Source organism: Pseudophryne corroboree, chromosome 2 (genome assembly GCF_028390025.1).
Source record: "Pseudophryne corroboree isolate aPseCor3 chromosome 2, aPseCor3.hap2, whole genome shotgun sequence".
Taxonomy (NCBI): Eukaryota; Metazoa; Chordata; class Amphibia; order Anura; family Myobatrachidae; genus Pseudophryne; species Pseudophryne corroboree.
This window is the reverse complement of record NC_086445.1, coordinates 408661132-408684482: the sequence shown is the minus strand read 5'-3', so window position 1 is coordinate 408684482 and position 23351 is coordinate 408661132. Positions and strand designations below refer to the sequence as shown.

General features: G+C 45.1%; 2 long non-coding RNA genes across 2 annotated transcripts in view; both read right to left on the bottom strand.

Annotated features, from left to right (window-relative positions):
• Positions 1-23351, bottom strand: part of LOC135024077 (uncharacterized) — a 100257-nt gene that overhangs the window by 28199 nt on the left and 48707 nt on the right. The window lies entirely within an intron of this gene.
• On the bottom strand, positions 4837-6779 carry LOC135050844 (uncharacterized). The gene is made up of 3 exons (XR_010241869.1): positions 6318-6779; positions 5987-6008; positions 4837-4968 (listed from the first exon to the last, which is right to left on the bottom strand). It is a non-coding gene; the product is annotated as an uncharacterized LOC135050844 (long non-coding RNA).

The window sequence follows — 23351 nt, the reverse complement described above, 5'->3', positions numbered from 1 at the left end:
TTTTCTTTGCATCATGTGCTGTTTGGGGACAATTTTTTTGAAGTGCCGTCCTGCCTGACACTGCAGTGCCACTCCTAGATGGGCCAGGTGTTTGTGTCGGCCACTTGTGTCGCTTAGCTTAGCCATCCAGCGACCTCGGTGCAAATTTTAGGACTATAAATAATATTGTGAGGTGTGAGGTGTTCAGAATAGACTGGAAATGAGTGGAAATTATGGTTATTGAGGTTAATAATACTATGGGATCAAAATGACCCCCAAATTCTATGATTTAAGCTGTTTTTTAGGGTTTTTTGAAAAAAACACCCGAATCCAAAACACACCCGAATCCGACAAAAACTTTTCGGTGAGGTTTTGCCAAAACGCGTCCGAATCCAAAACACGGCCGCGGAATCGAATCCGAAACCAAAACACAAAACCCGAAAAATGTCCGGTGCACATCACTAATATATATATATATATATATATATATATATATATGTGTGTGTGTGTATATATATCTATATATATCTATATATCTATATATATATCATATATGTAGAAAATCCCTGCGGTTGGGATGCTGGCGTTCACATGACGGCACCGGTATCCCAACAATTAGAATGCCGACAGGGCCAACTCTTTTAAATACCCGGCGCCCCCCCAAGCCTTAATCCAGCTCTGGATAGAGGGCTGATTCTGAGTAATATGCAGTGTAGATACAGTTGGCCAATGTGTTTGGTCTGTATATGCGTGCCTGTTGCACAGTGCATGAATCCCAATTGTTGTGCTCACTGCTCAGAGATGCAGAACAGGTCTGGACACATGGTCTGTGAAATTCAGTGTGTGGTCCTAAGAGGAAACGGGGTTGCTAAGCAGATGCGGGCATGTCACACTGCATCCAAAGACGCACAGCTGCTGGCACAGAATGCTTTGCTCCTATGGAGAAATTGCACCGGCCATAGGGTTGGTGCATGTTTTGCTGGTGCGTCTGATGGTGTACCAATGCTGCAGCTAATGAATGATATACCTTATTATTCCATTACAAAATAAATAATACCAAAACAAAGGCCCTAACCAAACATATCTCAAACTATAGATTTAGGGCATAATTCAGATGCAAAGAAGCCGTACGGACGGCCGTGATGGTCAAATTTATCACCTTATGCTAATGTGAGTATCTGTACACACATGTAGGGGGTTGTTCAGAGATGGACGCAGCAAGAACTGCATCCATCTACTCACATGCTGAGGGTTGCCCAGCATGTGTATGGCACCGCCCCATGATGCATTTGCAATTTAAATGCAAACGTATCTTCTATTTGAGGATGACCCCTGCCTGCGCAGCCTGGCTGCGCTGGCAGGCGATCTGGTGCCATTTTTCCCCCAGTTAAGAGTCAGACACACCTGCATTGTCCGTACCCCGCCCATGAAACGCGCCAGCACCGCCCCCTGACACCCGAAGCTTTCAATCATGATGCGATCACATATTCTGGGATGAGATCGCATCATGACAGCCTGCACATGCGCACTGTGGCCGGTGCGCATGCACAGACTCTCTAGATGCAAACTCCAGGCTGCGTCTGGGTCTGATGAAGAACCATAGTCGCACAACCCACTGATTTTTAATCCTTACCTGCAACCGTCATTAGCGTAATTAGCATCATTATTAGTATCTGCACTTGCAATTTATGTTCGGTGCAAAAGATTCATTAGAAAGATGCATCCTGACAGCCCTCTGCACACACACAACAGCGGCTGATCATGGTAGCGGCCTAGCTGTCACCCATAAATGCCCATTTCAATGACAGAGAGAACCGGCCACCTATGAACACTGCGTCAAGGTGTGTATGCATGTGGTGGCACGTGCAATTTGCTAAAAAATTGCTAGATGTGTCTGTAGTTGCACTTGCAAAGAACTCAATTTGCTCCTACCATGTGTATGCAGAGGTGTAGCTAGTTGCCATGGTGCCCGGAACAAGCGTATGTTTCAGTGCCCCCTTCCCTGTACTGAATTGGGGGCATGTTACATTTGAAAATAAAAAATATTGACAAATCCTAAACCGGTGACAGGGCCGGTTTTAGACCTTATAGAGCTCAGGGTGAAAGTTTCCCTTGCGTTCCCCCATGATAAAAAAAAAAGGGACAGTGCGCGCCAACGGCGCACAACAAACATATAGAGTCGTAGCTTCATGGGGAAGGGGCGTGGCCACAGAATAGTACCAATTCAGATTACTCCACACAGTAGTGTCTGTTAGTCGCATTATACCACACAGTATTGTCCGTTATTCACATTACACCACACAGTATTGTCCGTTATTTACATTACACCATACAGAAAAGTCTGTTATTCACATTACACCACACCACACAGTATTGTCCTTTGGCCCTCATTCCGAGTTGGTCGCTAAGTTTTTCGTTCGCACAACCTATTCGTAAAGTTGCGTTAATGTAGTAAATTTGCGAACATCCGCCCCCAACGTATTTTTGCTCATTCGTACGCAGTATTACACAAAGTGGGCGTACGCCAAATGACATCGCAACAATGCGAAAACATCGCAGCAATGCGAAACCATCGCATTAACACATACTTCATCGTAAAAATACTAATTTGTAGTAGATTTACACATTTATCATTAAAAGTGCACACTTTTGCGGACAAACGCACCACAATGGTTTTTTTTTACTATTAAGTGGAATAACACCTTTCAATTAAAAGTCCACAAGCCCTCCTCAATTACGAATCCAATTAGTGAAATGATTTGTAATGTTCATGATCAATTAAGTCTTTTTAAAATACCTGAAGAACACTTTGTAGCCATAATTGTACATCCACATTTATTTTTTTGAACTATAAATATAGATGTTTGAAATGTGCTTGGTCTAATGTTTTTTTTTGTTTTTTTGAGTACAGTTTTAGTATGTGAATGAAGGTGTTTGCATGTTTATTTAGACATATGTATTTATAAATTTTTAAACAAACTTACGTTAGATGTATGAAATGTTTAAGGTAATAAATGTCTGATAGGCAATCTGCTGTTCCTTTATTGCATTAATAAATAATAAACACCCGCTTAACTTGAAAAAATGTTTTTTTTTATTTTTTTGTTGTTTATTTTATAATAATACAAACATAAAATTTTTGTTTTTTTTTAATCAAAAATTAATTCAATGTTTGCAGCTGGTCAACAAGACCCAGCAAGGCCTGTAGATGTTGCCTCATGTTGCCCAGAATGGACGCAAAAGATGTTGGATCTCCAACGGCAACATCTGAAATTAAGAGACAACATAAACATTAATAACTTACTCACATTACTTATTATACAAGCAAGGCACAAAGCACACTTTAATGCAGGCATGTCCAAACTGCATCCCTCAAGCTGGTGTGAAACTACATATACCAGCATGCCTTGACACAGTTTTGGGGCCAGGGAATGCAAAAGCTGTGTCAGGGCATGCTGGGATGTGTAGTTTCTCAACAGTTGTAGGTCCGCAGTTTGGACAGGCCTGCTTAATGGCAAAGTTACTACATCATGGCTGTTTTATGGTACAATCATTAGCAGAACAACACACAAGCCTGCTCATGTTTTTATTTTTTATTTTAACAGTTTACAAGACCATGGGGTACATTTACTACTATGTGAGTTCTATTTAAGATGGAGCGTTGCCCATAGCAAACAACCAAAAATAAGAATATTATCTTGGAGAAGTGGTTCCACAATTTTAAAGTATAATCTTATTGGTTGCTATGGGCAACATCCCATGTTAAAGATAACTACCATCTTCGTCAATGTTACACCATGTTGGCATTCATTCACATCTGGTGTGATATTTTTGGTTTTTTTATGTGTTTAGTCCTGCATCATCACACTGCATATCAACATCTTCAGAAGGACAACATATCCTAGCATGCCCACACTCCCTGAAAGCTGCCCTTACTAAATAAGGTCAAACAGGTTTGACTTTATCCAATAATCATTTTGTGAGTGTAACTTTCACACAACAAATCATTGTGTCATTAGGCTGCCTAACAAAGTGAAGCATGTGATTTGTAAGTGCAAATATTAAGAATACACAGGCACAAGTGTAAAAGACCAACAACATACTAAACTCCACTCAGGTCTAACTGTTTCCCAGAAAACCTAACACATATAAACCCTGTTGTCCTGGCAACCCTGTCGAACTAATGAGTGTCGACCTAGAGTGGACACACAAAACATTGCACAGATAAACACTGTACATATAATGACACTCACAAAAATGTAAATGCAACATGTAGACCATGAAGAATAACACAAAAATTTGTCCTTGGTACAAGAATTCCAACAGTACAACACTGCATGTTTTGTCATTGTAAGTGTAAGTAGGTAATCATTATTTTTAACATGTTAAAACACTTACTTTCCTCTGCAACATGATGGTTCCCAGATATCTCATCAGGGGCTTCTTCTGCCCATTCACTGGGTGGGGAAGGCGGCTGGATGGGGGAAGGAGGAGGGATTGGGGAAGGAGGAGGGATTGGGGAAGGAGGAGGGATGGGGGAAGGAGGCTGGATGGGGGAAGGAGGCTGGATTGGGGATGTAATTTCAGAGGGTGGGTCTGATTGAGAGGGCGAGGGGGGCGGAGAGAAAGTTAAGCCAATAGAGGGTGAGGGGGGCTGAGAAGGAGAGTTGGAAGTTGAAGGAGAAGGGGTATGGGAAGGAGGAGAAGGGGTCACAGAAAGAGATGGAGAGGTGGGCTGAGAAGGGGAGTGAAAAGTGGAGTGGGCCTGGGAAGCTGATGGTGCCTGGGAAGCTGAGGGGGCCTGGGAAGCTGAGGGGGACTGGGATGCTGAGGGGGACTGGGAAGCTGAGGGGGACTGGGAAGCTGAGGTGGACTGGGAAGCTGAGGGGGACTGGGAAGGGGAGGGGGACTGGGAAGGGGAGGGGGAGTGAGAAGGGGAGGGGGACTGGGAAGGGGAAGGGGGCTGAGAGGTCTGCCGTTGTTGTCGTCCTATAATGATATTATTTGCAAAATTTAGTTAGCATGTTAAATTACATACTAAACAATTAGAAATTTCACTGTTCTGTTCCATGTAAAAGACAGTGGTTTTTTTTTATTGTAAAAAACACATTTTAAAATACTCTTCATGTTGCCCACAGCAAACAAAATGAGTCCAAACTATTATTTTGAAACTTATTCCTTAATCTATTCCATTGAGTCATATTGATTGGTCTAGGCAACATCACCAGATCACTATTCAAGGCACCTTATTATATAGACAGCACTGATCAAGTTTTTGGGTACAGTTTCCTGCCTGGTTATTAATTCTGGAAAACATGCACTTGTTTGGTGACACTTTGCTACAGTCAGTACTGTTTGCCCTAACCACACACACTGTCCTATTTTTAAAAAATGGTCACTCAGTGTTGCAATTAGCCTACCACTTAGTGTAAATTTGCACAATTTATGCTAATAATCTTATGTAATGTAACTTACTGCGTGCATGCATTGCCCGTATTTGCTGGCGGATCTCCGCCAACAGCTCTGGAGTCCTCCTGCGGAGATCACTCCACCTCCTCTCTAGTTGGATGATTGTCCGCCTGCTGCGGACGCGAGTCTGCAGCAGGCGACGGACCTCTGCGTAGGCCTCGCGCTTAACCCGATTTGGGATGAAGCGCCCAACGCGGCCTACGCGGCGGTCCATCACCGCAACCAGGACACGGAGCTCCCGCCTGGTGAAAGGTGCAGCACGCATCATGGCAATGGCGTTTCCCTTATTTGGGCATATATTTATAGTGTCTGATAGCATGTGATTGGTCCAAAATCTATGTTGTCATTTCTAATAACTTTATTGATCTTTGCAATGCTGTGAAGAGCAGAGTGTTATTTCGCACGAGCGGAAATACGCATTCGCAGAAGCAAAATTTTTTACATTAAAAAAAAATATTTTTATTAATAAAAAAAGCACAAACACAGACACAGAGACACACAGTTTTGACTAAATTTCAATACATATCTGTGTACTCACCACAGTTTGTGTGATCATTCAGCTGGACAGTCACAAAGTGGGCAACATTCAGTTTCATTTGTTTGTGTGTTTGTTTAAATAATCAGGATTTTAGGATAGAAAACAAATAAGGACACTATTTAGCAACATCACAGTTTTATTATTTCTAACAAAAAATTGTAAGCTTAACGTGTTAACGGATTTTTAGTATAATAAATATTACACATTCCAACACACCAAAAGCATTACACAATGACCTTACAATATCCAACAAAATTACAACATTAGAAATAATACATAAGCATACTGTGCTTTTAATTTGGTTAAAAAAGAAAATATAAAAACACTATACCTGAAATATTCTGCAACAATGCTTGCCCTGACTTGGCTCCCCCTCCGTGTAACACTCCCCCCACCGAAGTGTCGAACAACCCCTGGCTCCTCATCAGGCAATTCCTCTGTCTGAGGAAGCTCTACGCTACTCCTTACCGCGATATTGTGTAGTATAGCGCACAGGACCACTATTTTACTTGCCATCTCCGGCGAATACATGATGTCGCCACCAGTGCGGTGGAGCACACGAAACCGCCCTTTAAGGACCCCAATTGTGCGCTCCACCAGCTGCCTAGTGGCAGTAAGCGCGGAGTTAAATGCCGTCTGTGGTCCTGGCCTGGGATTACGGTAAGGAGTCATGAGCCAGGGGGTGCAAGGATATCCACGGTCTCCTGTTTGATGATAAACCAAAATTAGAAAGAGTATATTTTGCAAAACAATTATCTTTTTGCCAGAAAAATGTGGACCAACTCACCCAATAACCACATGTCTGCTCGTTGACTTGATCTTAATCTGTGCCATATCCCTGATTGTCTAATGACATATGCATCATGGGAGCTTCCAGTAAACTTTGCATTCAGAGAAAGGATCTGGAGGGATGGCCCACAAACAACCATTACATTCAGAGAATGAAACAGTTTCCTGTTTCGAAAAATTTCTTCATTATGTCTTGGTGGCTGAATAGCTACATGTGTGCCATCCACAACCCCAATAACATGTGGGAAGCGACTACCACCTTCCTCAAATTGCCGCTTCACCACATCTAGGGCACCAACATCCAAAGGCATATCAATAAATTGCTTCACACGCTTTAGGAAAGCCTGGCAGACACGCCGCAGGACCTTACTGAACTGGCCCTGCGACATGCCAACCAGGTCTCCTACCACATGCTGATAAGACCTTGAAGCCAAAAAATGTAACACAGCAAGGAATTGTGTCAATGGTGGTATTGCTGTAGGATACCGAATTGAAGACTCCAGATCACTCTCTATTATGGAGAGAGTGTCTAGGATTAGATGTGGTGGCAGCCTGTATCTACGCACAACCACATCATCTGGCATCCCAAAAAGTAGGACACGGGGTCGGAAAATTGGTGGCCTAGCACGCCTCCGTTGCCTTGGTTGATGAGGAGCCGGTTGTGGTTGTGGGGCTGGCGGTTGGGGTGGGAGTGCTGGCGTGGGTTGGGGAGGTAGGGCTTCGGCTGCGATAAATATTGACATCACACACTTATAAAAAAAAAAACAGATATGTTGAATAAGACAAAAACTAAGTACAAAAAATATACAACCAATAAATTTAAAAAAAAAGGGGGTGTCAACTTACTGCAGGAGCGTAAGACATATTTTCTGGGTTCAATTCAGGAACAAAATTAAAATTAACACAAAAAAGAAAACAAAAAATAAGTTTTTTTGAAAGCTACATATGTCAAATTGTAATTTATCAAAAATTTAACAATTAAAAACTCATCAAACACATCACAAACACCTACTAAAAAATTATGACTAATTGGTTAAAATTTTTTAAATAAAACACACAAAAAGTTAGCCCTTTAGTAGCTAGTCCAGGCAAGAACAGCACTACTTTGCTGATCAATCCTGGTAAAAAACATAACATTTATTATCAAGATGGAAAACAAACATAATCAAAACACTTTGAACAAACACAAACAGGCACCAACACAGGCCAAGGGAACTTACCTGATCCAAAAGAAAGAAACGACAAATTGGTGTTATATAGCACACTAATTGGAAATAATATAATAGGGTTACGTCACCCAAACAAATTCGCCTACAAGAGAACAAAAATGACAGTAAAAAACAACATACAGACCATTAACACAAACAGGCACCAACACAGGCCAAGGGAACTTACCTGATCCAAAAGAAAGAAACGACAAATTGGTGTTATATAGCACACTAATTGGAAATAATATAATAGGGTTACGTCACCCAAACAAATTCGCCTACAAGAGAACAAAAATGACAGTAAAAGCACTGAAGCACAGGTTTATTGGCAAAAATGGACTAGCAAAATATATATGTGTTAAAAAGAATAACAAACAATCAACATAAAATAAAAACTTTTTTTAAAAAAAGGAACAACAAGACGAATTCCTGAATACTCACAAACGTAAATTCGCAGACAAAATGCAACACTGTCTATATTCTAAACGCGAAAAAAAGGACAAATGTATGCTTGACAATTACTCACTCTGAAAATTCCAATAGCACCTTCACGCACAGGCCAACAAACTCCACAGTGAAAGACGAACTCCAAACTACCTACACTCACAGCGTGCAAAGTAGGCCCTTAAATAAGCAGTGCAATCATTAACCAGATTAACATACTGTACACCTGTGTGAATTAACGCGACGCACGTAGGTATAAATAAGCACACACCTCGGCGTACACACGTCATCGCAAACATGGCTTCTCGTGAGCAAATAGCAGCCGAGATGGACCGCATTGCAGAGCAGCAGATGGCATTGGAGAAAAAACGCCTAGATTGCCAAAGGCGCATGTTGGAATACGCCTCTGCGGATGTTGAAGAGGCAGGACCTAGTACTCTGCAAATGTCTGCTTCTGAACCCCAACAATTGAGTGTGGCTACCCTGCCACACACACATAGTGACCAAACTGAGGGAGAATTGGCTTTAGCCACACAAACACAACAGACAGAAGTTGCTAGTGAGGAGGAAGATGGTGTTGACCAACAAGAAGAAACCTCACAGGCTACCTCCAGACGGAAGAAAAGACAGCCTGCATTCACTAAGAGGGAGTTGCGTGTCTTGGTCACGCAGGCCATGTCCAAAATACATAGAGGCCCAAAAAACATGGGGGCTGCTTCAAAAGATCGCATCTGGAGAGACATCACAAAATCTGTGAATGAAGTTGGCTCTGTCGTCAGAACATCGCAGGAAGTGAGACGACGGTAAGTGCATCTTGGCAGTCCTTTTTCTGTGCTAAGTTAAATAAAAAATGTAGTGACATGTGATGTTATGTCTAGCAAACACAAGCAGAACACGTGTCCTATATATTTGCGTTGACAAATAATAAGAGTCTACTTTGTCCCTCTTTCACAATACATATGTAGGTGGGCCGACTTCAAATCCCGCCTGAAGGCAAAGAGGTCTGCGGAGTGGAATGCCTCAAGGGCTACAGGTGGAGGACCACCTGTCGCTGTGGAGTTTACTGACTTGGAGGAGATGGCGATGGACTGTGTCAGTTATGAGGAGGGCCAAGGGGTGTCTCATATGGACACGGACCTGCCTGAGATCCTGACGGGACATGACTTGGAAGGTAAGTTTACACATGTATTTGTCTGCAATTTTAACTGTATGTATAATAAAAAACTAATTTTGTCTCCAACTTTTTCCCCACACATTCTTCTATTTGCTTGCCACAAAACACAGCACAGGGGGGTGATCAGTTTGAGTCACAGGAGGGTTATGTGGTTGAGGCTGAGGTGGAGGGACCTAGTGGGTCTGGCAGTGTGGGCCAACAAATCCCACCTCTGCAGGTTCCTACTGGCCCCCCCACCCAACCCTCTGCTATCCCGGAGATCCTGCTTGAAATCGCTAGGTATGGTGAGAGCCTAAATACGTTTCAAGACGGGGTCATCCGGGAGGTAAGCCAGATAGCTGTCCGGCTCACTGAGCACCGAACCAGTGTTGAGCAAGGTGTTGCTCAACTCTGCCAAGGTCTGGCAGAGATCAGGCAGGGCCAAGAACAACTTGCCTCCTCATTCCAAAGCCTTGCAAATAACATCTTGCAAGTGCTCCAGGCCATCGCTGTCTCCCTTGCCCACAGTGGCAGAGAGCCACCCACATCGGCTCCCTCCCCTGCCCCTGCCCAGGAAGAACAGCCCACTGGGCAGGCCCAACGAAGGTCGCTCCGCAGACCTTGCCAAGAAGAACAGCCTCAGGCGGGGAGAAAAAAAAGAAAGTGATGTCTTTCCAGATGGGCAGCACCCATGTTTTTGATGTTGCCTCTATGTTATTTTGGAGTTGGCTTGTGTGGCCAGAATGGATAACTCCCTCTTAGTGAAATGTATTCTTTCGGTTTGGAGGTATTGTAGCCTGTGAGTTTATTTGTATAAACACCTGAGCCATCTTCCTCTTACTAGTGTGCTATGTATTGTTGTGTTTGTGTGGTGGATCCTAATTCTTTCTCAGTTGGGTACAATTTTTTGTGTGGCAGGGTGTGTAATATGTTTTTTTTTATGCTTACAAAATATACTTTTGTCAGAAGCAGAATTTGGCAGAGTACTGAGTTCTGCTATATATTTTTTGTCAGTGCCATCTGCTTGCTGCTTGGTCCATCTCTGCCTGTGAGACTCACGTGTAGCCATGTTGTTTTAATGTTGTGAAATATTACTACAGTAATAAAAAATATAAATTAAAAAATTGTGCAGTTTCTTCAAGGTAATGCATTAGGTAAATCTTAGTTCCAGAAAGATTAGGTCTGCATATAGACACTTGTAGACCAATCTGCAATTTCTCCAAAAAAATTGCATCTACCAAAAAATACAGGTATGCTTTGCACCACACTTTAATGTCCATATTAAGTAAACAGACACGACACTTTTTAGAATTATCTATGGTCAACAGGACATCATTTAAAACATTGTCAGATATTATAAACAAATATTAATGTTACTTTTCTGACTAAATTAAAGTGTATGCTGCATTATGTGGGTGTTGGTTTTTTTTTAAAAAATGTTTCAGATTTCAAATTCTTTTACAAAAAATTACACTTGTTTGTATTTGTTAGTCTTACACACATTAAAACAAGTTTAACAAATGCTTACACACCAACTTGAACACAAATAACACCCTTATTTGGCTGTGTGTGAGATTTATATGTGAGTAGAATAAACATGTAATGTGGGTTCAGACAATTGCTGGTTGGTAACTTTCATCTGCGCATTAATTAACAAGTAATTGGACATCAGATGAATGTGCTCTCCAATTAACTGCTAATTACTGCATACACACTTGTAACAGTACTTCTCAAATGTAGAGTAACTGCAGACCTACTCGGCTGATGCGTGAAGGCTGCTACGGTTTCCTATGTTAGTTTTAACAGCGACAATGTTTAATTGCGAAAAACACGCCCATTGCGAGTTGCATACTCCCACACTGTACGCCCACTTTCACGCCCATGTCGGAGCATTGCGAAGTCTCGCCTCCGCCACGCCCACGCCACTCCTCGTTTTCGTTTGCCAGTTACGTCTTTTTTTTTTCTGAGTAATTTTGCACAGTTGCCGTACGTATGTACTCGCGCATGCGTAATCACGCATTTGCGCATGCGCAGATACTTACTTTTCGTACATTTGCGTTGCGAAGACTCTTTGCGACCAACTCGGAATGAGGGCCTTTATTCACATTACACCACATGGTAGTACCCCTTATACACTTTACGCCACACAGTAGAGCCCCATGTACACCTTACGCCACACAATAGAGCCCTTTATATACTTTACACACCACAGTATAGTCGCTTATACATATTATGACACAGTAGAGATGCTTATACACGTTACACCACAGTAGAGCCGCTTATACATGTTACTCTGCAGCTTCTAGTGCAGAGAGAGGTGCTGCAGCATCAATGTAGAGAGAGCTGTTGCAACAGCTAGGACAAAGAGATGTGCTGCAGCACCTGAGGCAGGAAGATGTGCTACAACAGCCAGGGCAGAGTGACGTGTTGCAGCAGCTTGGACAGAGAGAGGTGCTACAGCAGCTGGGGCAGACAGAGAGTGGTGTAGCAGGACAAAAGTAGTAACCCTACTGCAAAGGTACAAGCAGAGAGTGATATGTATAAAGAGGGCGGCATGTGCTGGCTTTCAGTGTCTTCTGCTGTCGCCTCTGGCCTGCCCTGTTCCCTACCTAGTCCCTGAGTTCGAGTCAGTGTGCATTCCTCTGCTTCTCCTCTTGTTCTGCGGCTGCCTATACAGCGGCACCCAGTATAGCGGGTGGAGGGAGGGGGGCAAGTGGCAGCACTCCCCCTAACTTTTCCAGCGCCCAGAGCTCGCGCTACACTGGAGCCACCCTTGTTACACCCTAGTGCAGGGGCGGCCAGACTTTTGGAGTCGGTGATCTACTGTGAAAGCTAAAAAGCTTTTGTGATTTACCTAGGAGGAATAATAGCGCGCGCCGCAGGCGCGTGTGTGCAAAAAAGGGGAGTGACATAACAAAAAGTGGGCGTGGTATAACAAAAAGTGGGCGTGGTATAACTTAAAAAAAGGGACGTAGCCTTGCTGTACAGAGTGTAATGACTGCCTCACACGGAATAACACATTGGCCCCCACAGGTAAAAACCTCAAACACATATGCCCCCACAGTGCCAGATATACATGCCCCCATAGTGCCATGTGCCCACAGTGCCAGATATGCCCCCACAGTGCCAGATACAGATATGCCCCCACAGTGCCATGTGCCCACAGTGCCAGATATGCCCCCACAGTGCCAGATTACAGATATGCCCCCACAGTGCCAGATATGCCCCCACAGTGCCATGTGCCCACAGTGCCAGATATGCCCTCACAGTGCCATGTGCCCACAGTGCCAGATATGCTCCCACAGTGCCAGATATGCCTCCACAGTGCCAGATAGATATGCCCCCACAGTGCATGTGCCCACAGTGCCAGATATGCCCCCACAGCGCCAGATTACAGATATGCCCCCACAGTGCCATGTGCCCACAGTGCCAGATATGCCCCCACAGTGCCAGATACAGATATGCCCCCACAGTGCCAGATATGCCGTCACAGTGCCATGTGCCCACAGTGCCAGATATGCCCCCACAGTGCCAGATACAGATATTTTCCCACAGTGCCATGTGCCCACAGTGCCAGATATGCCGTCACAGTGCCATGTGCCCACAGTGCCAGATATGCCCCCACAGTGCCAGATACAGATATGCCCCCACAGTGCCATGTGCCCACAGTGCCAGATATGCCCCCACAGTGCCAGATATGCCCCCACAGTGCCAGATACAGATATGCCCCCACAGTGCCACATGCCCACAGTGCCAGATATGCCCCACAGCGCCAGATTACAGATATGCCCCCACAGTGCCAGATATGCCCCCACAGTGCCATGTGCCCGCAGAGCCAGATATGCCCCCAGTGCCACATATGACCCCACAGTGCCAGATATGCCCCACATTGCCAGATATGCCCCCACTGAGCCATGTGCCCACAATGCCAGATATGCCCCCATAGAAGAGCTCACCGTTGCTGTGTGGAGAGCGCAGCGCGCGCTTCTCCTGCCTGCCGCCCTGCTTCTCAGTCTAATCTCCGGCGGTGACGGCAGCGTGTATAGCTCAAATCAGGCGCCGGTCCGCGAGCTCTCATTGGCTAACGAACCGGCACCTGATTTGAGCTATACACTCGGCCGTCACTGCCGCAGACCAGACTGAGGAGGCAGAGTGGCAGGCAGGAGAGGCGCGGCTTCGGGTGGCTGGGCGGCGGATCGCGATCGACTGGTCGCATGTCCGCGATCGACCAGTCGATCGCGATCGACTGTTTGGCCACCCCTGCCCTAGTGCATGTACTCAAATATGCAGATAATCTTTATGTATGTCTATCTACTTACATCCATCCATCCATCCAGTACATCGTACAATTACCAAGACTACTCTACATTTTAACTATTTTATATGGTTTTTGCTTATAGATAAGTCAATAAAACAATTGTTGGAAACCAATGGAACAGGTCACCACCTATAAACTTTCATTTCCTCATGCATGTACTTCCCTTTAGGGTAATGTGCAATGGGATGCGTTCCTGTGCAATGTATAACCACAGATACTTTTACACAACCAACTTGTCACTTCCTTACTGTTTCTTCCGGAACGTCACCATTGACATATAAGTTATGAAGTACAGAAAAGTCTGATGACTAAGTAAAAAAGAAATTACAGAGGTGTATCATGGCTACTGTTGTATTTTTTTAATCTGCTTATAGTACAACAGAACATTAACAAAGTAAAAAAAAATATATATATATATATATATATATATATATATATTTATTTTCATTTACACAAGACAAAACAGACATTAATGCCAGCTGCATTCAATGTGGCAGCCATCACTGATGGCATCAGAGGCAATAATAAACTATATTTAAGAGTTTGAAACTCTGTGTCACTTAATGCTAAAAGGGAGGAATACGAAATTAATTAACTGAAACAAATGAAAAGTAAACTTATAAAACTACTTTAAAATTGTTGTGGTCATACTTCTAGAAGAGGTCATACAAATTTGGCAAGGGCTAAGTATTACTCATGTATGAGTAATACCTCTTTCAGACTGCATATACTGGGTCGCATCCGGGATTTGTACAGGGGTACATCCCAGGTGCGATCCGGCTGAGACCCATTTCAGACTGGTGGTCCTGACCCTGCTTATTGTCACAGCGTCATATGTGGAGGCTGAGCTTGGAGATTACATAATCTCCAGGCGCCGGCTTACCCATTCGCATTAACCCGTTTTACCCATGCTCACTGCACTGCAATCCAGGTTGAAGCCGAGTTCAATGCTGGGCACTACCCGAGTTGAAATAACAGGTAGCTTGATCTGTATTATTTTAACTGGCCCCAAGACCTGTACAACAACCCGAGTTGCTGCTCAATTGCAATAGCGCAGGTTATTGCTGGCGGTCTGAAAGGGGTATAAGCAATGTTCATGTCAGGTCTTAGGCCAAATCTAGAACGTAACATGGAAGGATTGGGTAGGAAATAAAGTCTAAAACTGGGTACACACTAGACGATAGTATGTACCCAGCGATATCGCGTGCGGCAGACCCTGGCGTGCTGAAGGCACTGGTAAGTGCATACACATATACTGATGCCGCAAACGATAAACATTGGCGGGGAGGGGTGTGGATGCGGTGGAGCGGGAGCCATACTGCATTCGACAGCATGGTATCGTCAATGACATCCCCCGATTGACCTGCATGTACGGACATCAGGGGATGTTATTGACAATTCGCAGGAGTGCCCATCGTCGATGATCTAGTGCAGTGGTTCTCAACCTCGGTCCTCAAGTACCCCCAACAGTTCATGTTGTCCAGGTCACGAGCAGGTGCACAGGTGTATTCATAACTCACTGACACATTTTAAAAGACCCACAGGTGGAGCAAATTATTTCACTTGCAATCCTGTGAGGAGACTTGCAAAACATGAACTGTTGGGGCTACTTGAGGACCGCGGTTGAGAACCACTGATCTAGTGCATACACACTGGACAATATGAACGATATGTTGTTCCGAAATGTCCGAATCGGGCATATTGTTCAGAATATCGTCTAGTGTGTATCCAGCATTAAAAGAGGGTCTAGATAGAGGCTTTATTTACAAAAAGTCAGATTAACAAGGGGGTCTAGAGAGAAGCTTTAATTACAAAAATCAATATTACCACTCATGTTGCCTTAACAAATACCACTCTGTAGACTAAAATCTTTCATTAGGCTAACTTGGACTGGCTGTGGATGGGAGTAAATCTAGAAGCCCTATGTCTTGTGAAAAACAGGGGTGGCTTAAGAGAGGAGGGGTCTTCGTGTGTGGAAGGTCTTCGTGTGTGCTCCCTTCCACACTGGCACAGATGCTGAATAGAGTCTGTCACTGTGCTAAAATCTACTATACATGCAAAGGTCTCCAGGAACATTGGGGGTCATTCCGAGTTGATCGTAGCTGTGCTAAATTTAGCACAGCTACGATCATTCACACTGACATGCGGGGGGACACCCAGCACAGGGCTAGTCTGCCACGCATGTCAGTGCCGCCCCTCCCTTCCCCCTCAGAAGTGCAAAGGCATCGCACAGCGGCGATGCCTTTGCACTTCAAGAGTAGCTCCCGACCAGTGCAGCTTTAGCATGCTGGCCGGGAGCTACTCATCACTCCCCATCTCGCAGCGGCTGCGTGTGACATCACGCAGCCGCTGTGGCCCGCCCCCTGTTCGGTCCGGCCACGTCTGCATTGGCCGGTCCGCACCCACGAAACAGCAGCCGAACGCCGCCGTTCCACCCCCTCCTGCCCAGCGATCGCCTCTGCCTGTCAATCAGGCAGAGGCGATCGCAGCCATGCTACTGCCTTTGGCTGTCTGGCATGCTCCGGCGCACTATGGCACCGGCGCATGTGCAGTAGAGTCCTATTCACTTGGATGCGACAAAAAGCAGCAAGCGAACGGGTCAGAATGACCCCCATGGTTCCCACACGATTTTCCCAGTGATGTCTGTGGCTTCTACACAGGAGAAATAGACGTCTGGGTGCAGGGTGTGAGCCCCTTGGACCTAGGGGACATGTGTGCACCAAAAATAGATACATTAATAGTGCCCATCACTGTCAGACTGTCAGAAAGAGAATGTGATGTGAGATCGTGAAAAAGCATATTGACCAATCTTTTTTTTAAATAAATTACAAAAAGTGGTTTTCACATTATTTTCATTTTATTTAAGTTGTACTTACATTTTTCAAAGGTCTTTTGGAGGACATTTCCTAAAAATATTCTTCACACACTAAAATGTGCATCCCACTAGAATTTCCCACACATCTTATGGGAAAAGTGATCAATCCTGATTTCCCATTATTCAATTGATACATTTTATTTTTGTGGTCACAACTAATGCAATCTTCAGACAGTGGGGGTCATTCTGACCCGATCGCAGCGCGCTTTCGCTCACACAGCTGCGACCGGGTCACTACTGCGCATGTGCAGGGGCCGTAATGCGCACGCGCATCATTGCCCAGTGGCGGACGTCGCCAGGCAACGACAAAGGGAATGAAGAAAGTGATCGCAGCGGCGATCGCTTGAAGATAGACAGGCGGTGGGCATTCCTGGGTGGCAACACAGCGTTCAGACCCGTTTTCTGGGAGTCATAAGAAAAATGCAGGCGTGTTTGAAGAAACGCAGGCGTGTCCAGGGCGGGTGTTTGACCGAACCAGGGCCAGGACCGAACAGGCTGAAAACGTCGCAGCTGGTATGTCTAGACCTACTTAGAAACGACACCATTTTTTTCCCATAGCAGGGCTGCACAAGCGAACACAGCCTTGCTATGGGAAAAACCCCACCTCCATAGACGGAGTATAGTTGATCACATGGGCTGCCAAAAGCAGCAACGTGCGATCAACTCGGAATGACCCCCAGAGTTAGGAGAGGCTGTTCTTCCCCATTTTATAGCTCTGAAAGACTGAAAAGAGAGCTTTGCTGATCCTTTCCCTCATTCTCCCCCCTTCTTTGCTGTGTTCACATGCACAGGTGGGACTGCAGAGAGAAAGATAGCAAAAATCTAGATTTTATTTGCCTTGGATGGAATTTGTCTCTTCCTGTTCTCATCCCGCCAGTGACTGACAGATGTAGACACTGGCCTGGCTCTGGCTGCACTGGACTGCCTTACTGCACATGCCCAATGTGATTCTGGCACATATGCAGAGTGCAGACCAACACCCAGCAAATGAAGGCTTTCCCAGATGAGGACCTGTAACTTATGTGGAAAGTGCTTGCTGCTTATTCACCTTCTTCTTGATAAATTCTTGAAAATCAATGTAATATTGCAAATTGCAATATGAATTATGGCAAACTTATCAGGACCACATCAGAAATGTGGATTATAATAAATAGAGGCATTGGTGAGATGGAAATAACATTACTATTGGGATATTGGCCCTCATTCCGAGTTGTTCGCTCGCAAGCTGCCTTTAGCAGCATTGCACACGCTAAGCCGCCGCCTACTGGGAGTGAATCTTAGCTTAGCAGAATTGAGAACGAAAGATTCGCAATATTGCGAAAAGACTTCTCTGTGCAGTTTCTGAGTAGCTCGAGACTTACTCTTCCAGTGCGATCAGTTCAGTGCTTGTCGTTCCTGGTTTGACGTCACAAACACACCCAGCGTTCGCCCAGACACTCCTCCGTTTCTCCAGTCACTCCCGCGTTTTTCCCAGAAACGGTAGCGTTTTTTCACACACTCCCATAAAACGGCCAGTTTCCGCCCAGAAACACCCACTTCCTGTCAATCACATTACGATCACCAGAACAAAGAAAAAAACTCGTAATGCCGTGAGTAAAATACCAAACTTCATAGCAAATTTACTTGGCGCAGTCGCAGTGCAAACATTGCGCATGCGCAATCAGCGGAAAATCGCTGCGATGCGAAGAAAATTACAGAGCGAACAACTCGGAATGACCACCATTATCTTATCCCAATATTTGACTATTTTTCTAAAACTCCACGGGCCCTGATTCTGAGTTGGACGCAATGCCAGTGTTAATGTAAGTTGGTGATTGTTTTGTGACTGCGTTCATTAAAATCTCTAAAAAGTCCCACAGCGTTTGCACCCCAATGTGTGCACAGTGAGTCACTTGAGTACATGGAATGTACTGAGCATTCCTAGGCGGTGCCTAAGCAGATGTACAAAGATTTTCCATCTTGTGTGCATGTTATAGGAGTACTGCGGAAGTGTTTTAGAAGTGGCTTTGGATTCAGATGCTTAATCACATACATTGGAGGCCATACTTTGACTGAGATTCTGCACCTCGCATGGGGCTAGTACAAGTCACGATGATGCTTCTGATGGTTCTGATTACAGCTACTTACAGTGGGCAACTGAGCCCTTCTGCATTCAGATGCATGACTGTACACCACAGGACGGGCTGATACTAGTATAAAGACGCAGATGGGACTATGACAAAAGACAGTAACTCTGTCACAGCAGTGTCCAGCCCACAATTAGTCCCATTATGAGAGTACCATGGGAAGCTTTAAATTTGGGCAGTGCTGTTTTTGTATGAAAAATTACCATTACTCAAAAAAAGGTGCCATGTTGACACAAGAAAATAGTAGATTCCACACTGTGTTGTGCAACACCAAAGCTATGCTAGAGAGATTCACTGCCTTAGCGCTGCAAATCCTATTCCCAGAGACAGCGTCTTGAGAAAGTTAGACCCATTCCTCGATGAGAATGATTTATTGAGAGTAGGAGGTCATCTTCAAGAATCCAACTTAGGATCAAATAGTGAAATTACTTTAATCATTCCTGGAAGTCACGACGTTATGTCTGTAATTGTGCAACACAATGAATTTAACACCAAGGACTTATTCAAACCTCAATGGAGACAGTTCAAAGCCTTGCAAACACCTTTTGGGACAGGTAGAATATCACTTGTTGAACAATTGACAATCTGAAGTCATGGTATAGGTTGTAGTCACTTGTTGACAGATTTCTACATCAGAGTCTTCATCTACTAACTCAGATATGTCACTTTCAGGAATGTTCCAATCTGTCTTGTACAGGAACTCAGGTCCTCTGAGCCATGAAGTGCCTTTAAGGAGACCGGCTGAGATGGCTCTTGTAGCGTGGTCTGCAGGATTGTGAGTGGTAGATAAACAGTGCCATGGTTTTGGATTGGTGTATCTACTGATCTGTAGCAGATGATTGCTGACATTACTATGGAATCTTTTGGTCTCATCGCAAATGTAGCCTAGCAGTACTTTACTGTCTGTGTAGAATTCTGTTTCTAAGAGTTCAATGCAGGGCCGGTTCGAATGCCCTCGGCGCCCCGGGCAGAGAATGGGGGTGTGGCTTACTACAGGGGGCGTGGTCAGTCACGCCCCCTGTACAGCAGAAGCGCCGCTTAAATGCTGAGCGGTGCGCGATGACGTCATCGCGCACCGCACAGCAAAAGGTCCTCTCCGCGAAGGGAAACTAGACGCATAGTGTCTAGTTCCCTTCGCGGAGAGGACCTTTGCTGTGCGGTGCGTGATGACGTCATCGCGCACCGCTCAGTAATGGTCCTCTTTGCGAAGGGAAACTAGACGCTACGCGTCTAGTTCCCTTCACGGGACCAGAGCCGCAGAAGCCGGGGGGACACAGCGGGCAGCGGAGGGCACAGCAGTGGCGGATCTTGCCATGGTGCAGCGCCCTCCGGATGGCGCCAGCGCCCTCCGGAAGGCGGCGCCCCGGGCAAAAGTACTGCTTGCCCGTGGCAAGATCCGCTACTGGTTCAATAGGCAGCTCTGATTAAATGAGTTCAGTTAGTACTGCAGCACAAAGTTTTAGTATGGGCACGGAGTGCTTTGGAAGTGGTACTAGCTTTGCTTTGCTTATGACAACTACAATGTGACACTGTCCTTTAATGTCCACAGTTTTAAGATATGTGACAACAGCAATTGCTTGGATTTGAAGCATCAGAGAATACATAGGGGGTAATTCAGACCTGGGGCCTAATTCAGAGTTGATCGCAGCAGCAAATTTGTTAGCAGTTGGCCAAAACTTTGGTGGTCATTCCGAGTTGATCGCAGCCAGCAACTTTTTGCTGCTGGTGCGATCAACTAATCCACGCCTATGGGGGAGTGTATTTTAGCTTAGCAGGGCTGTGTTCGCTTGTGCAGCCCTGCTAAGTTAAAAAAGTTTTGTGCTGCTGAAGAGTAAGGCTGGTTATACTTACACTGTGCGACGGATCCAGCGACGTTCCTCCCGGCTTTGACGTCAGACATCCGCCCTCCGTTTGCCTGGACACACCTGCGTTCGGACGACCACTCTTCGAAAACGGCATCCAACGGTGAGTATCCGCCCCAGAATGCCTCTCCGCTGTCAATCTTCTTGCGTTCGGCGCTGCGTCTTCTTTTTTTGCTGTGCGCGCCATTGCGTGGTGACGATGCATGTGCGCAGTGCACATGCCACGCATGCGCAGTTCCGACCCGTTCTCACTGCAGCGAATAACCACTGCGTGTGAATGGGTCGGAATGACTTCCCATGTGCACTGCAGGGGGTGAGGCAGATATAACATGTGCAGAGAGAGTTAGATTTGGGTGGGGTGTGTTCAAACTGAAATCTAAATTGCAGTGTAAAAATAAAGCAGCCAGTATTTACCCTGCACAGAAACAAAATACCCCACCCAAATCTAACTCTCTCTGCACATGTTATATCTGCCCCCCCTGCAGTGCACATGGGCCCTCATTCCGAGTTGTTCGCTCGCAAGCTGCTTTAAGCAGATTTACTCACGCTAAGCCGCCGCCTACTGGGAGTGAATCTTAGCTTCTTAAAATTGCGAACGACGTATTCGCAATATTGCGATTACTCCTCTCTTAGCAGTTTCTGAGTAGCTCCAGACTTACTCGGCATCTGCGATCAGTTCAGTGCTTGTCGTTCCTGGTTTGACGTCACAAACACACCCAGCGTTCGCCCAGACACTCCCCCGTTTCTCCAGCCACTCCCGCGTTTTTCCCAGAAACGGTAGCGTTTTTCCGCACACACCCATAAAACGGCCAGTTTCCGCCCAGAAACACCCACTTCCTGTCAATCACACTACGATCAACAAAACGATGAAAAAGCCGTGAGTAAAATTCCTAACTGCATAGCAAATTTACTTGGCGCAGTCGCACTGCGGACATTGCGCATGCGCACTAAGCGGAAAAACGCTGCGATGCGTAAAAATTTACCGAGCGAACAACTCGGAATGACCCCCATGGTTTTGCCCAACTGCTAACAAATTTGCTGCTGCGATCAACTCTGAAACTCTGTTGGGCAAAACCATGTGCACTGCAGGGGGGCATATATACAGAGCCGGCCCTAACCAATATGATGCCCTAGGCAAGATTTTGGCTGGTGCCTGATAGCACCGCCGCTAGTTCTGTAGGAGATGCCTGGCATGAGTCAGCTGGCAGCTCTGCTAACGTCGGACGCCTTTTGATTATGAAAATGCATCTTATTTGCATTACTATGTGGCTAGGACGCATAAGCAGATTCTGCTGATTAAAATGATATGCAGCATGCCTATTTTCTGTGTGCGACTGCGGCTGTATCTGCATATGAAATGCTACATTACAGTGATTTCCAGGAATACACTGCAACATAGCATTTCGTATGCAGATACAGCCGCAGTCACACACAGAATATAGGCATGCTGCATACCATTTTAATCAGCAGAAGCTGCTGGTGCCCCTAAGCATACCAAATGCCCTAGGCATTTGCCTAGTTTGCCTATACCTAAGGCCGGCTCTGCATAGAACTAGGGCTAGGATCCACAATATGCACTTGGATCAAAAATTGGTTAGATAATAGGGAGCAGCGCGTTGTGGTTAATGGATCTTTTTCAAAGTGGACTGAAGTGCTAAGTGGTGTGCCACAAGGCTCAGTATTAGGACCGCTATTGTTCAATATTTTCATTAACGACCTAACAGAAGGTCTAGAGAGCATGATGTCAATTTTTGCAGATGATACCAAATTGTGTAAATTAGAAGCATGGGCAGCGAAATGGAGAATGCGCTTGAATACAGACAAGTGTAAGGTAATGCACTGTGGTAACAAGAACAAAAATAACACCTACATACTATATGGGGTAAAATTAGAGGATTCTGTACTGGAAAAAGACTTAGGTGTCCTCATAGATAGCAAACTAAGCAGTAGTACCCAAAGTAGGATTGCAGCAAAGAAGGCTAATAAGATATTAGCATGCATAAAACGGGGAATTGATGCTAGGGATGAGAGTGTTATACTCCCGTTGTATAAATCACTAGTGAGGCCACACCTTGAATACTGTGTGCAATTCTGGGCACCATACTACAAAAAGGATATCCTGGCGCTAGAAAAGGTTCAGAGGCGGGCAACCAAACTAATTAAGGGCATGGAGACGCTGGAATACGAGGAAAGGCTTGCAAGGCTAGGCATGGTTACACTGGAAAAGAGGAGACTAAGAGGGGTCATGATCAACATCTACAAATATATAAGGGGACAATACACAGATCTTGCGCAGGACCTGTTTTTGGTTAGATCAACACAGAGAACTCGTGGACACTCGCTCAGGTTAGAGGAGAGGAGATTCCGCACAATACGGTGTAAAGGCTTTTTCACGGTACGGACGATGCGTGTTTGGAATTCCCTGCCTGAGGGAGTTGTAATGGCGGACTCAGTCAACACCTTTAAGAATGGATTAGATCAATTCCTAATGGATAAGGATATCCAGGGTTATGGTGCATAGTCACGCACTATAGTTATTATAAAAAAGAGGGATAAAACGTAACAACAGACATCAGCATCAGTCAAAATT